This window comes from Scyliorhinus torazame, chromosome 13, assembly GCF_047496885.1.
Source record: "Scyliorhinus torazame isolate Kashiwa2021f chromosome 13, sScyTor2.1, whole genome shotgun sequence".
NCBI lineage: Eukaryota > Metazoa > Chordata > Chondrichthyes > Carcharhiniformes > Scyliorhinidae > Scyliorhinus > Scyliorhinus torazame.
The window spans coordinates 89,604,625-89,619,658 of NC_092719.1; the positions used below are offsets into that span (position 1 = coordinate 89,604,625).

General features: G+C 46.9%; 1 protein-coding gene across 1 annotated transcript in view; it reads left to right on the top strand.

The window, feature by feature from the left end:
- Window positions 1-15,034, top strand: part of LOC140388181 (lamina-associated polypeptide 2, isoforms beta/gamma-like) — a 61,165-nt gene that overhangs the window by 20,570 nt on the left and 25,561 nt on the right. The gene's annotated exons all lie outside the window — the stretch shown is intronic.

The window sequence follows — 15,034 nt, forward strand, 5'->3', positions numbered from 1 at the left end:
AAAGAGTGCAGAAAAGATTTACTAGGATGTTGCCGGGACTTGATGGTTTGAGTTATAGGGAGAGGCTGGATAGACTAGGACTTTTTTCCCTGGAGCGTAGGAGGCTTAGGGGTGATCTTAGGGGTGATCTTATAGAGGTCTATAAAATAATGAGGGGCATAGATAAGGTAGATAGTCAACATCTTTTCCCAAAGGTAGGGGAGTCTAAAACTAGAGGGCATAGGTTTAAGGTGAGAGGGGAGAGATTCAGAAGGGCCCAGAGGGGCAATTTCTTCACTCAGAGGGTAGTGAGTGTCTGGAATGTGCTGCCAGAGGTAGTAGTAGAGGCGGGTACAATTGTGTCTTTTAAAAAGCATTTAGATAGTTACATGGGTAAGATGGGTATAGAGGGTTATGGGCCAAGTGCGGGCAACTGGGACTAGCTGAATGGTTAAAAACTGGGCGGCATGGACTGGTTGGGCCGAAGGGCCTGTTTCCATGCTGTAAACTTCAATGTTTCTATGTGTGTTATGTGCAGAGAATTTACTGATAAATGAGAGAAGTTTCAGAATTTGAAAGAGATGTGGTGGGTGAAAAGCTCCTTTTGAGGTTGAGTCCCCAGAGTCCATTATTAACTTACAGCTGACTCCAAATTAATAGACTACGCTGCTGCACCTTGCCTGTGACAGCACATTAAAAAACACGCCAAAAACCACGAGGCTTTCAGAATTCTGGATTAGTATCTCCCAGGAATATGCAGTGCTGAGTAAAACAAGCATTTTGTTGCTATTGCCCTTCACGATGACCTATATGTGGGTTGTTGGATTTTCCATTCTCCCAAAGAAGAAGTTGGCTCAAAGGAAACTGCTAAAATCTGCACCTGGTATGTGCTTGCCCTCTCCTCCTGTGAAACTGATTGGAGTGACATTGTGAGAACCAAGCAGGCTCCTCTTTCGCATTAAAGGTAAGTGATCATGTCATGGATTGCAAAGTCCTGCCGGCGTGGGTCACTATTCTACAGCTTACAAAAAACAATAAAAAATTGTTGGAGTATTCCTGATGTGATAAGATTTCAGAGTCTGCAAATGATTCATGGTGATCTTAGACAGTGAATGCTCTCGGGTGGACATTCACCTTCTCCTTCAGGGGTTCATCTATTTGTTTAGTTGAGTTAGCATCTGCTACAGTGGAAGAGAGGAATATCATTAGAATGTCACTGAGAAATCATCTAGTAACATGAGCCATTTACGTGGAATGTACAGTACAGGAACAGATCATTTGGCCCAGTTGGTCAAGAACTGTTATTGATGCTCAATGTAAGCTTCCTACCACCATACTTCATCTCGCTCTGAGTGATATCTTCTATTCCTTTCTCCTTTGTGCACTAATCCATCTTCCTCTCACATGCACCTACATTTTAAACATGTACAGCACACCATACAGTGACTGGCAGTTTGATTACACATGGGGCATGGTCTGCTGGAGGATATGTGGATATGTTTCAAATGTGGAGCGCTGGTGCATACAAGGGAGATGGCAGATTTCTACCACTAATGTATGTGTGTACATTTTATATATGATGTGGAGATGCCGGCGTTGGACTGGGGTGAGCACAGTCTTACAACATCAGGTTAAAGTCCAACAGGTTTGTTTCAAATCACTAGCTTTCAGAGCACTGCTCCTTCCTCAGGTGAATGAAGAGGTAGATTCCAAAAACATTTATATAGACAAAGTCAAAGATGCAAGACGATACTTTGCGAGCATTTGCAGGAAATTAAGTCTTTACAGATGTACAGTCTTTACCTCTTCGTTCACCTGAGGAAGGAGCAGTGCACCGAAAGCTAGTAATTTGAAACACACCCATTTTATATATGTATAGGCTTTCACAACCACCAGACTTCGCAAAGCACTTTACAGCCAATTAAGTACTTTTGAATGATGGTCAGTGCTGTAAATGTAGGAAATGTGGCAGCCAATTTGCACGCAGCACACTGTAGGATTGTACAAACAGTAATAGAATATTACCAGATCATCTAGTTTTTGTTTCAGAATTTTGGATGATAACTATTTGTTGCAACCTGTTAAAAGGCTGCACATACTTTCTAAAATAAAAACCGAATACTAGAAATGCAAAGCAAGTCGGTCAACATCTGCAAAACAGCGATGCAGGTTATTGTCTACCATAGAATCATAGAATCATAGAAGTTTACAGCATGGAAACAGGCCCTTCGGCCCAACCAGTCCATGCCGCCCAGTTTTTACCATTAAGCTAGTCCCAGTTGCCCGCACTTGGCCCATAACCCTCTATACCCATCTTACCCATGTAACCATCTAAATGCTTTTTGAAAGACACAATTGTACCCGCCTCTACTACTACCTCTGGCAGCCCATTCCAGACACTCACTGCCCTCTGAGTGAAGAAATTGCCCCTCTGGGCCCTTCTGAATCTCTCCCCTCTCACCTTAAACCTATGCCCTCTAGTTTTAGACTCCCCTACCTTTGGGAAAAGATGTTGACTATCTACCTTATCTATGCCCCTCATTATTTTATAGACCTCTATAAGATCACCCCTAAGCCTCCTACGCTCCAGGGAAAAAAGTCCCAGTCTATCCAGCCTCTCCTTATAACTCAAACCATCAAGTCCCGGCAACATCCTAGTAAATCTTTTCTGCACTCTTTCTAGTTTAATAATATCCTTTCTATAATAGGGTGACCAGAACTGCACACAGTATTCCAAGTGTGGCCGTACCAATGTCTTGTACAACTTCAACAAGACGTCCCAACTACTATATTCAATGTTCTGACCAATGAAACCAAGCATGCCGAATGCCTTCTTCACCACCCTGTCCACCTGCGACTCCACCTTCAAGGAGCTATGAACCTGTACTCCTAGATCTCTTTGTTCTATAACTCTCCCCAACGCCATACCATTAACTGAGTAGGTCCTGGCCTGATTCGATCTGCCAAAATGCATCACCTCACATTTATCTAAATTAAACTCCATCTGCCATTCGTCGGCCCACTGGCCTAATTGATCAAGATCCCGTTGCAATCCTAGATAACCTTCTTCACTATCCACTGTGCCACCAATCTTGGTGTCATCTGCAAACTTACTAACCATGCCTCCTAAATTCTCATCCAAATCATTAATATAAATCACAAATAACAGTGGACCCAGCACCGATCCCTGAGGCACACCACTGGTCACAGGCCTCCAGTTTGAAAAACAACCCTCTACAACCACCCTCTGCCTTCTGTCGTCCAGCCAATTTTGAATCCAATTGGCAACCTCACCCTGGATCCCGTGAGCTTTAACCTTCTGCAACAACCTACCATGCGGTACCTTGTCAAAGGCTTTGCTAAAGTCCATGTAGACAACGTCTACTGCACTGCCCTCATCTACCTTCTTGGTCACTCCCTCAAAAAACTCAATCAAATTTGTGAGACATCATTTTCCACGCACAAAGCCATGCTGACTGCCCCGAATCAGTCCTTGCCTCTCTAAATGCTTGTAGATCCTGTCTCTCAGAATACCTTCTAGCAACTTACCTTTTACAGACGTTAGGCTCACCGGTCTGTAGTTCCCAGGCTTTTCCCTGCTGCCCTTCTTAAACAAGGGCACAACATTCGCCACTCTCCAATCTTCAGGCACCTCACCTGTGGCTGCCGATGATTCAAATATCTCGGTTAGGGGACCCGCAATTTCCTCCCTAGCCTCCCACAACATCCTGGGATACATTTCATCAGGTCCCGGGGATTTATCTACCTTGATGCGCTTTAAGACTTCCAGCACCTCCTCGTCTGTAATATGCACACTTCTCAAGACATCACTATTTATTTCCCTTAGTTTCCTAACATCCATGCCTTTCTCCACCGTGAATACCGATGAGAAATATTCATTCAGGATCTCACCCAACTCTTGTGGCTCTGCACATAGTTGCCCTTGTTGATCCTTAAAGTCTCATCTCAAAGTATAGGCACCATACTCATTAACCTAACTTGGTAAATGCTCACGTACCTGGACATGTCCAGCATTTGGGATTTTTTTTCTCTTTGCTACAGTTGAGGGTAACTCATTGAATGAAACCAGAACTTTCTGGAACTCCCTAGTATAAATTTGATAATTAGTCCTGACTTAAATTAGTATATGTACAAATCCTGCAAATCAGTTTCTATTTTTCAAAATGAGATCACAACAGCACATTGAGTAAGTTGCTGTTCTTCAGATTTGCCTTCATTTTTCTGCCCTCCTATCTCCTGGATTTGTCAAGTATAAAATGTCGTTGGTTAGCATTTTGTTGTTAGCCTGCAGTATTTGTCAGTGATTTAGGCACTGCAAAACTTCACGGTTTATTTTTGCTGTACTTGAATGAAATTTTAGGCTTTTTTGTGAACTTTCTCCCAACTTTAGGGACTCAAACATTTAACTATAATTGACAGGTGTAACAAGTAAGGAAATCTGACAGTGATTCCAGTTTCAGGATTATTAGTAACCCTGAAATTTTTTTGTAAGTACTCCTTTAATCCTTTGCTAATTTGAATTGAATGTTGGAAAATTAACTGCATACAATCGTTGTATTCTTTAAATCTTTGATCATCCATTCTTTCAACCTTGACTTGGTTTTTCTAACCTTGCTGGTGTATGTATATCTTTTGTTGTTTATCATAGAATCCTTACAGTGCAGAAAGAGGCCATTTGCCCCACTGACACTCCGAAAGAGCACCCTAACCAGACCCACACCCACGCCCTATCCCCGTAACTCCACCTATCCTGCACATCTTTGGACTTTACCTTTAGTTTTGAGTGCAATTCTTCTGTATAAAATTGTTTAGGATTGGAGATAAATACCTGGAACGGAGGTGAAAAAGAAACAAATCCTTGTGTGTAGAATGTTGCATTGGTGAATTGGAGTTCAGTGAATGCAGTATTTGGCAACTACTTAGCTTTATATTGAATGTGACATTGGACTGAAACCACGGATTAAATTGTAAAAGATTGAGCAACAGTATTTTAGTGATTTATAACAGCTGGCATAACAGCGTTCCAAGTTCCAAACAGTCAGGCTGTCTAGAAGAACTTATCAAAGACAGCCACTTTGGAGAACATAGAACATACAGTGCAGAAGGAGGCCATTCGGCTTATCAAGTCTGCACCGACCCACTTAAGCCCTCGCTTCCACCCTATCCCCGTAACCCAATAATCCCTCCTATCCATTTTGGTCACTAAGGGCAATTTATCATGGCCAATCTACCTAACCTGCACGTCTTTGGACTGTGGGAGGAAACTGGAGCACCAGGAGAAACCCACGCAGACACGGGGAGAACGTGCAGACTCCGCACAGACAGTGTCCCAGCGGGGAATCGAACCTGGGACCCTGGCGCTGTGACACCACAGTGCTATCCACTTGTGCTACCATGCTGCCTTAAATGTGAATGGCCCCATATCTTGAAACATTCATAAAATATCCAGACGGCAACTGTGTGTTCAATTGGGTGTGGAACAAGCCATTTAGATGCAATCACTTTGGACAATGAACCCAGGCTAAGAAAGGAACTCTTCCAGGTATAATCTAATCATGCCTAAACTGTGAACCTGGAATAAACCTGCTGTGTCCATATTTGGTAATTGGTCAATTTGTGATGAGTCAAAAAAAATTGTGTGGAGAAAATATTTTTCTCCAGGCCAAGCAGAACAGAAGAACCAAAGATGATATTTATGTCATGTTAAGTACAAGAAATACAATTTTCTCTCATGTATTTTTTTAAGAGCTTCGCCTTTTAGAGTCACAGCACTTAAACACTGCAACACTCACCAAATTGACAGACATGTCCTTTTAAAAGTGCCTGTTACAGTAATTTGGGCTGTATGTAAAGAGAGGTACCGTTCTTCCACTTTTCACCTGGCTGTAATGCAACCCATTGTTGATGCTTAACTGAAGGCTCAATGTGATGTGCTATTTATTCAGAGATACTGATGGCATATTTACAGAGCTTTTTAAAATTTGTGTGTATATTTTGCTCCAGAAAAGTTGCAGAATTATAATCTCTCACAACTGCAGCTGCCATGATTACTGTCCTGTATATAGAACAAACAAAGAACAAAAATGTACAGCACAGGAACAGGCCCTTCGGCCCTCCAAGCCCGTGCCGACCATGCTGCCCGACTAAACTACAATCTTCTACACTTCCTGGGTCCGTATCCCTCTATTCCCATCCTATTCATGTATTTGTCAAGATGCCCCTTAAATGTCACTCTCGTCCCTGCTTCCACCACCTCCTCCGGTCGCGAGTTCCAGGCACCCACTACCCTCTGCGTAAAAAAACTTGCCTCGTACATCTACTCTAAACCTTGCCCCTCTCACCTTAAACCTATGCCCCCTAGTAATTGACCCCTCTACCCTGGGGAAAAGCCTATGACTATCCACTCTGTCTATGCCCCTCATAATTTTGTAGATCTCTATCAGGTCTCCCCTCAACCTCCTTTGTTCCAGTGAGAACAAACCGAGTTTATTCAACCGCTCCTCATAGCTAATGCCCTCCATACCAGGCAACATTCTGGTAAATCTCTTCTGCACCCTCTCTAAAGCCTCCACTACCTTCTGGTAGTGTGGCAACCAGAATTGGACACTATACTCCAAGTGTGGCCTAACTAAGGTTCTATACAGCTGCAACATGACTTGCCAATTCTTATACTCAATGCCCCGGCCAATGAAGGCAAGCATACCGTATGCCTTCTTGACTACCTTCTCCACCTGTGTTGCCCCTTTCAATGACCTGTGGACCTGTACTCCTAGATCTCTTTGACTTTCAATACTCTTGAGGCTTCTACCATTCACTGTATATTCCCTACCTGCATTAGACCTTCCAAAATGCATTACCTCACATTTGTCCGGATTAAACTCCATCTGCCATCTCTCCGCCCAAGTCTCCAAACAATCTAAATCCTGCTGTATCTTCTGACAGTCCTCATCGCTATCCGCAATTCCACCAACCTTTGTGTCATCTGCAAACTTACTAATCAGACCAGTTACATTTTCCTCCAAATAATTTATATATACTACAAACAGCAAAGGTCCCAGCACTGATCCCTGTGGAACACCACTGGTCGCAGCCCTCCAATTAGAAAAGCATCCTTCCATTGCTACTCTCTGCCTTCTATGACCTAGCCAGTTCTGTATCCACCTTGCCAGCTCACCCCTGACCCCGTGTGACTTCACCTTTTGTACTAGTCTACCATGAGGGACCTTGTCAAAGGCCTTACTGAAGTCCATATAGACAACATCCACTGCCCTACCTGCATCAATCATCTTAGTGACCTCCTCGAAAAACTCTATCAAGTTAGTGAGACACGACCTCCCCTTCACAAAACCATGCTGCCTCTCACTAATACGTCCATTTGCTTCCAAATGGGAGTAGATCCTGTCTCGAAGAATTCTCTCCAGTAATTTCCCTACCACTGAAGTAAGGCTCACCGGCCTGTAGTTCCCTGGATTATCCTTGCTACCCTTCTTAAACAGAGGAACAACATTGGCTATTCTCCAGTCCTCCGGGACATCCCCTGAAGACAGTGAGGATCCAAAGGTTTCTGTCAAGGCCTCAGCAATTTCCTCTCCAGCCTCCTTCAGTATTCTGGGGTAGATCCCATCAGGCCCTGGGGACTTATCTACCTAAATATTTTTTAAGACACCCAACACCTCGTCTTTTTGGATCTCAATGTGACCCAGGCTATCTACACAACTTTCTCCAGACTCAACATCTACCAATTTCTTCTCTTTGGTGAATACTGATGCAAAGTATTCATTTAGTACCTCGCCCATTTCCTCTGGCTCCACACATAGATTCCCTTGCCTATCCTTCAGTGGGCCAACCCTTTCCCTGGCTACCCTCTTGCTTTTTATGTACGTGTAAAAAGCCTTGGGATTTTCCTTAACCCTATTTGCCAATGACTTTTCGTGACCCCCTTCTAGCCCTCCTGACTCCTTGCTTAAGTTCCTTCCTACTTTCCTTATATTCCACGCAGGCTTCGTCTGTTCCCAGCTTTTTAGCCCTGACAAATGCCTCCTTTTTCTTTTTGATGAGGCCTACAATATCTCTCGTTATCCAAGGTTCCCGAAAATTGCCGTATTTATCCTTCTTCCTCACAGGAACATGCCGGTCCTGAATTCCTTTCAACTGACACTTGAAAGCCTCCCACATGTCAGATGTTGATTTGCCCTCAAACATCCGCCCCCAATCTATGTTCTTCAGTTCCTGCCTAATATTGTTATAATTAGCCTTCCCCCAATTTAGCACATTCATCCTAGGACCACTCTTATCCTTGTCCACCAGTACTTTAAAACTTACTGAATTGTGGTCACTGTTACCGAAATGCTCCCCTACTGAAACATCTACCACCTGGCCGGGCTCATTCCCCAATACCAGGTCCAGTTCCGCCCCTTCCCTAGTTGGACTGTCTACATATTGTTTTAAGAAGCCCTCCTGGGAGCTTCCGGGTGCGGCGATGACCAGCTGAGTCGCACGTTTCGGCAGCTCCCGGTGGAACGGACTTTTGGGCTCTTGATAGGAGCCCCAACGGCAATTTTAACGGCTGAAAACACCGTGCGGTAAACCAGAAGGGTGTTCCCCCTGGACACGGATGGAAAAAGGAGAGGAAAGTGGCCGGATTGCAGCGGATCCTTTGGAACAACGGCAAGGAAGGCAAGCAGAAACCAAGATGGCGTCGGAAGGTGGCAGTTTCATATGGGGCCCTGAACAACAAGAGTTTTTGAAACGCTGCGTGGAGGAGATAAAGAAGGAAATGAAGAAAGAGTTGTTGGCCCCGATATTAAAGGCGATTGAAGGGCTGAAAGAGGAACAAAAGACCCAGGAGCAGGAGCTTCGGGTCGTGAAGGCGAAAGCAGCAGAGAATGAAAACGATATACAGGGCCTGGTGGTGAAGTCGGAGATGCAGGAGGCACACCAGAAACGATCTGTGGAGAGGTTGGAGGCACTGGAAAACAACGCAAGGAGGAACAACTTGAGGATTCTTGGCCTTCCTGAAGGTGTTGAGGGGGCGGACGTCGGGGCATATGTGAGCACGATGCTGCACTCGTTAATGGGAGTGGAGGCCCCGACGGGTCCGTTGGAGGTGGAGGGAGCATACCGAGTTATGGTGCGAGGATCGAGAGCAGGAGAAGCTCCCAGAGCCATAGTGGTGAGATTTCTCCGTTTTAAGGATAGAGAAATGGTCCTTAGATGGGCGAAGAAAACTCGGTGTAGTAAATGGGAGAACGCGGTGATCCGCGTCTATCAAGATTGGAGTGCGGAGGTGGCGAGAAGGAGGGCGAGCTTTAATCGGGCCAAAGCGGTACTTCACAAAAAAAAGATAAAATTTGGAATGCTGCAACCGGCAAGACTGTGGGTCACATATCAAGGGAGGCACCACTACTTTGAGACGGCGGATGAAGCGTGGACTTTTATTGTAGAAGAAAAATTGGAATGATTGGACTACGAAAATGAACGTTTGGACAAAGTGGTGGGACGAGTGGGGGGGGGGGGGGGGGGCGAAGAGGGATTGTATGATTAATCCTGCGGTATGGTACCTTTTCTTTCTCCCACAGGTGGTGATGGGGGAGGTGGGGAGGGAGAGGAGATGGGGCGTTGGCCATGGGAGGCGGGGCCGAGGGAGAGGCGCGGGCTTGGTTCCCGCGCTATGATAATTATGGCGGGAATAGAGAAGTAGGAAGGAGGGGGCGCCGCACGGGGCGAGCCGTGATCACGGGGGGAAGCCGAGGTCAGCAAGAGTTTGCTGACTTCTGGGAGCAACATGGGGGGAGTAATTACGCTAGCGGGGGGGGGGGGGGGGGGGGAGGGGGGAATTACTGGGTTGCTGCTGCTGGGGAGGGTACGGGAAAGGATGGGCGGGGGGGCACCGTCTGGGAGAAATACAGCTGCGTGGGAACTGGGCGAGAAGCTGGAAAAAGATGATGGCTAACCGGCAAGGGGGGGGGGTGGGAAGCCCCCCAACTCGGCTGATCACGTGGAACGTGAGGGGGCTTAACGGGCCGATAAAGAGGGCACGAGTACTCGCACTCCTTAAGAAACTTAAAGCAGATGTGGTCATGTTACAGGAAACGCACCTGAAACTGATAGATCAGGTTAGGTTGCGCAAAGGATGGGTAGGGCAGGTGTTCCATTCGGGGCTGGATGCGAAAAACAGGGGGGTGGCTATATTAGTGGGGAAGCGGGTAATGTTCGAGGCAAAGACTATAGTGGCGGATAACGGGGGCAGATACGTGATGGTGAGTGGCAAATTACAGGGAGAGATGGTGGTGTTGGTAAACGTGTATGCCCCGAATTGGGACGATGCCAATTTTATGAGGCGAATGCTAGGACGCATCCCAGACCTAGAGACCGGAAAGCTGATAATGGGGGGAGACTTCAACACGGTGTTGGAACCAAGGCTGGATAGGTCGAAGTCCAGGACTGGTAGGAGGCCGGCAGCAGCCAAGGTGCTTAAGGATTTTATGGAGCAGATGGGAGGGGTGGACCCGTGGAGATTCAGTAGACCTAGGAGTAAGGAGTTCTCGTTTTTCTCCTATGTCCATAAAGTCTATTCACGCATAGACTTTTTTGTGTTGGGTAGGGCATTGATCCCGAGGGTGAGGGGAACGGAATATACGGCTATAGCCATTTCGGATCATGCCCCACACTGGGTAGACTTGGAGATAGGGGAGGAAACAAGAGGGCGTCCACCCTGGAGAATGGACATGGGACTAATGGCGGATGAGGGGGTGTGCTTAAGGGTGAGGGGATGCATTGAAAAGTACTTGGAACTCAATGACAATGGGGAGGTTCAGGTGGGAGTGGTCTGGGAGGCGTTGAAGGCGGTGGTTAGGGGGGAGCTGATATCAATAAGGACACATAAAGGGAAGCAGGAGAGTAAGGAACGGGAGCGGTTGCTGCAAGAACTTTTGAGGGTGGACAGACAGTATGCGGAAGCACCGGAGGAGGGACTGTATAGGGAAAGGCAAAGGCTGCATGTGGAATTTGACTTGCTGACTACAGGCACTGCAGAGGCACAATGGAGGAAGGCGCAGGGTGTACAGTATGAATATGGAGAGAAGGCGAGCAGATTGCTGGCACACCAATTGAGGAAAAGGGGAGCAGCGAGGGAAATAGGGGGGGTGAGAGACGAAGATGGAGAGACGGAGCGGGGAGCGGAGAGAGTAAATGAAGTGTTCAAGACTTTTTATAAAAAATTGTATGAAGCTCAACCCCCGGATGGGAGGGAGAGAATGATGGAGTTTTTGGATCGGCTGGAAATTCCCAAGGTGGAAGAGCAGGAAAGGATGGGATTGGGAGCACAGATCACGGTAGAAGAAGTGGTGAAAGGAATTAGGAACATGCAGACGGGAAAGGCCCCGGGACCGGACGGATTCCCAGTTGAATTTTACAGAAAATATTCGGACTTGCTCGCCCCGCTACTGACGAGGACCTTTAACGAGGCAAAGGAAAGGGGACAACTGCCCCCGACTATGTCAGAAGCAACGATATCGCTTCTTTTAAAGAAGGAAAAGGATCCGCTACAATGTGGGTCCTACAGACCAATCTCCCTCCTCAATGTAGATGCCAAGGTCCTGGCCAAGGTAATGGCAATGAGAATAGAGGAATGTGTCCCGGGGGTGGTTCATGAGGACCAAACTGGGTTTGTGAAGGGGAGACAGCTGAACACGAACATACGGAGGTTGTTAGGGGTAATGATGATGTCCCCACCAGAGGGTGAAACGGAGATAGTAGTGGCGATGGATGCCGAGAAAGCATTTGATAGAGTGGAGTGGGATTATCTGTGGGAGGTGTTGAGGAGATTTGGGTTCGGAGAGGGGTATGTTAGATGGGTGCAGCTGTTGTATAGGGCCCCAGTGGCGAGTGTGGTCACGAATGGACAGGGATCGGCATATTTTCGGCTCCATAGAGGGACAAGGCAGGGATGTCCTCTGTCCCCATTACTGTTTGAACTGGCGATTGAGCCCCTGGCGATAGCGCTGAGAGGTTCCAAGAGATGGAGGGGAATACTTAGGGGAGGAGAAGAACACCGGGTATCTTTATATGCGGATGATCTGCTACTATATGTGGCGGATCCAGCGGAGGGGATGCCAGAAATAATGCGGATACTTGGGGAGTTTGGGGATTTTTCAGGGTATAAATTGAACATGGGGAAGAGTGAGCTGTTTGTGGTGCATCCAGGGGAGCAGAGTAGAGAAATAGAAGACCTACCGTTGAGGAAGGTAACAAGAGACTTTCGTTACCTAGGGATCCAGATAGCTAAGAATTGGGGCACATTGCACAGGCTAAATTTGACGCGATTGGTGGAACAGATGGAGGAAAATTTCAAGAGATGGGATATGGTAGCACTGTCAATGGCAGGGAGGGTGCAGGCGGTTAAGATGGTGGTCCTCCCGAGATTCCTCTTTGTGTTTCAGTGTCTCCCGGTGGTGATCACGAAGGCTTTTTTTAAAAGGATAGAAAAGAGTATCATGGGTTTTGTTTGGGCCGGGAAGACTCCGAGAGTGAGGAAGGGATTCTTACAGCGTAGTAGGGATAGGGGGGGGCTGGCACTACCGAGCCTAAGTGAGTATTATTGGGCCGCTAATATTTCAATGGTGAGTAAGTGGATGGGAGAGGAGGAAGGAGCGGCGTGGAAGAGATTAGAGAGGGCGTCCTGTAGGGGGACCAGCCTGCAGGCTATGGTGACAGCCCCATTGCCGTTCTCACCAAGGAACTATACCACGAGTCCGGTGGTGGTAGCTACACTGAAGATTTGGGGACAGTGGAGACGACATAGGGGAAAGACCGGAGCACTGGGGGGGTCCCCGATAAGAAACAACCATAGGTTTGCCCCGGGGGGAATGGATGGGGGATATGGAATGTGGCAAAGAGCAGGTATAACGCAATTGAAAGATCTATTTGTGGATGGGAAGTTTGCGAGTCTGGGAGCGCTGACCGAGAAATATGGGTTGCCCCAAGGGAATGCATTCAGGTACATGCAATTGAGGGCTTTTGCGAGGCAACAGGTGAGGGAATTCCCGCAGCTCCCGACACAAGAGGTGCAGGACAGAGTCATCTCAAAGAAATGGGTGGGGGACGGTAAGGTGTCGGATATATATAGGGAAATGAGAGACGAAGGGGAGACTATGATGGACGAACTAAAAGGGAAATGGGAAGAAGAGCTAGGGGAGGAGATTGAGGAGGGGATGTGGGCAGATGCCCTAAACAGGGTAAACTCGTCGTCCTCGTGCGCCAGGCTAAGCCTGATTCAGTTTAAGGTATTACACAGGGCACATATGACTGGAACACGGCTCAGTAAATTTTTTGGGGTGGAGGATAGGTGTGCGAGGTGCTCGAGAAGCCCAGTGAATCATACCCATATGTTTTGGTCATGCCCGGCACTACAGGGGTTTTGGATGGGGGTGACAAAGGTGCTTTCGAAAGTAGTAGGAGTCCGGGTCGAACCAAGCTGGGGGTTGGCTATATTTGGGGTTGCACAAGAGCCGGGAGTGCAGGAGGCGAAAGAGGCCGATGTTTTGGCCTTTGCGTCCCTAGTAGCCCGGCGCAGAATATTACTAATGTGGAAAGAAGCCAAGCCCCCGGGGGTGGAGACCTGGATAAATGATATGGCGGGGTTCATAAAGTTAGAGCGGATTAAGTTCGTCCTAAGGGGGTCGACTCAAGGGTTTACTAGGCGGTGGCAACCGTTCGTCGAATATCTTGCGGAAAGATAGATGGGGGAGAATAAAGAAGGCAGCAGCAGCGGCCCAGGACTTGGGGGGGGGGGGGATGGGGGGGGTGTGGCCTGAGACAAGGCAGTTGCCAATTAGGGCTAGTTTTTTTTGTTTTTTTTTTTGTTATTTAATATTTATTTATTTGTTGTTGTTTTTGTTTAAATTAAAAAAGGTCATTATTATCTGTATTGTTACAATGTTGTGTAAAGGATGCACAATGTACTGTGTTGGTTGACCAAAAATTTTCAATAAAATATTATTTAAAAAAAAAAAAAAAAAAGAAGCCCTCCTGGATGCTCCTTACAAACTCCGCCCCGTCTAAGCCCCTGGCACTAAGTGAGTCCCAGTCAATATTGGGGAAGTTGAAGTCTCCAATCACCACAACCCTTTTGTTTTTACTCTTTTCCAAAATCTGTCTACCTATCTGCTCCGCTATCTCCCGCTGGCTGTTGGGAGGCCTGTAGTAAACCCCCCAACATTTTGACTGCAGCCTTCTTATTCCTGATCTCTACCCATATAGCCTCACTGCCCTCTCAGGTGTCCTCCCGCAGTACAGCTGTGATATTCTCCCGAACCAGTAGCGCAACTCTGCCTCCCCTTTTACATCCCCCTCTATCCCGCCAGAAACATCTAAATCCTCGAACGTTTAGCTGCCAATCCTGCCCTTCCCTTATCCAGGTCTCTGTAATGGCAACAACATCATAGTTCCAAGTACTAATCCAAGCTCTAAGTTCATCTGCCTTACCCGTAATACTTCTTGCATTAAAACATATGCACTTCAGGCCACCAGACCTGCTGTGTTCAGCAACTTCTCCCTGTCTGCTTTGCCCCACTGTCCCTATTCCCTAGTTCTCCCTCAATGCTCTCACCTTCTGACCTATTGCTCCCGTGCCCACCCCCCTGCCATACTAGTTTAAACCCTCCCGTGTGACACTAGCAAACCTCGCGGCCAGGATATTTATGCCTCTCCGGTTTAGATGCAACACGTCCTTCTTATATAGGTCACACCTGTCCCGGAAGAGCTCCCAGTGGTCCAGATAACGGAAACCCTCCCTCCTACACCAGCTGTTTAGCCACGTGTTTAGCTGCTCTATCTTCCTATTTCTAGCCTCACTGGCACGTGGCACAGGGAGTAATCCCGAGATTACAACCCTAGAGGTCCTGTCTTTTAACTTTAAAAGGCCTTGTTAGAGATAAAGTGATTTAATTTTAATTTCTTGGTGTGTGGGGTAACTTCTATAAATCTAACAAATATTTTATGCAGGAGAAACAAAGAGCCAGAGGAGCTGTTGAAC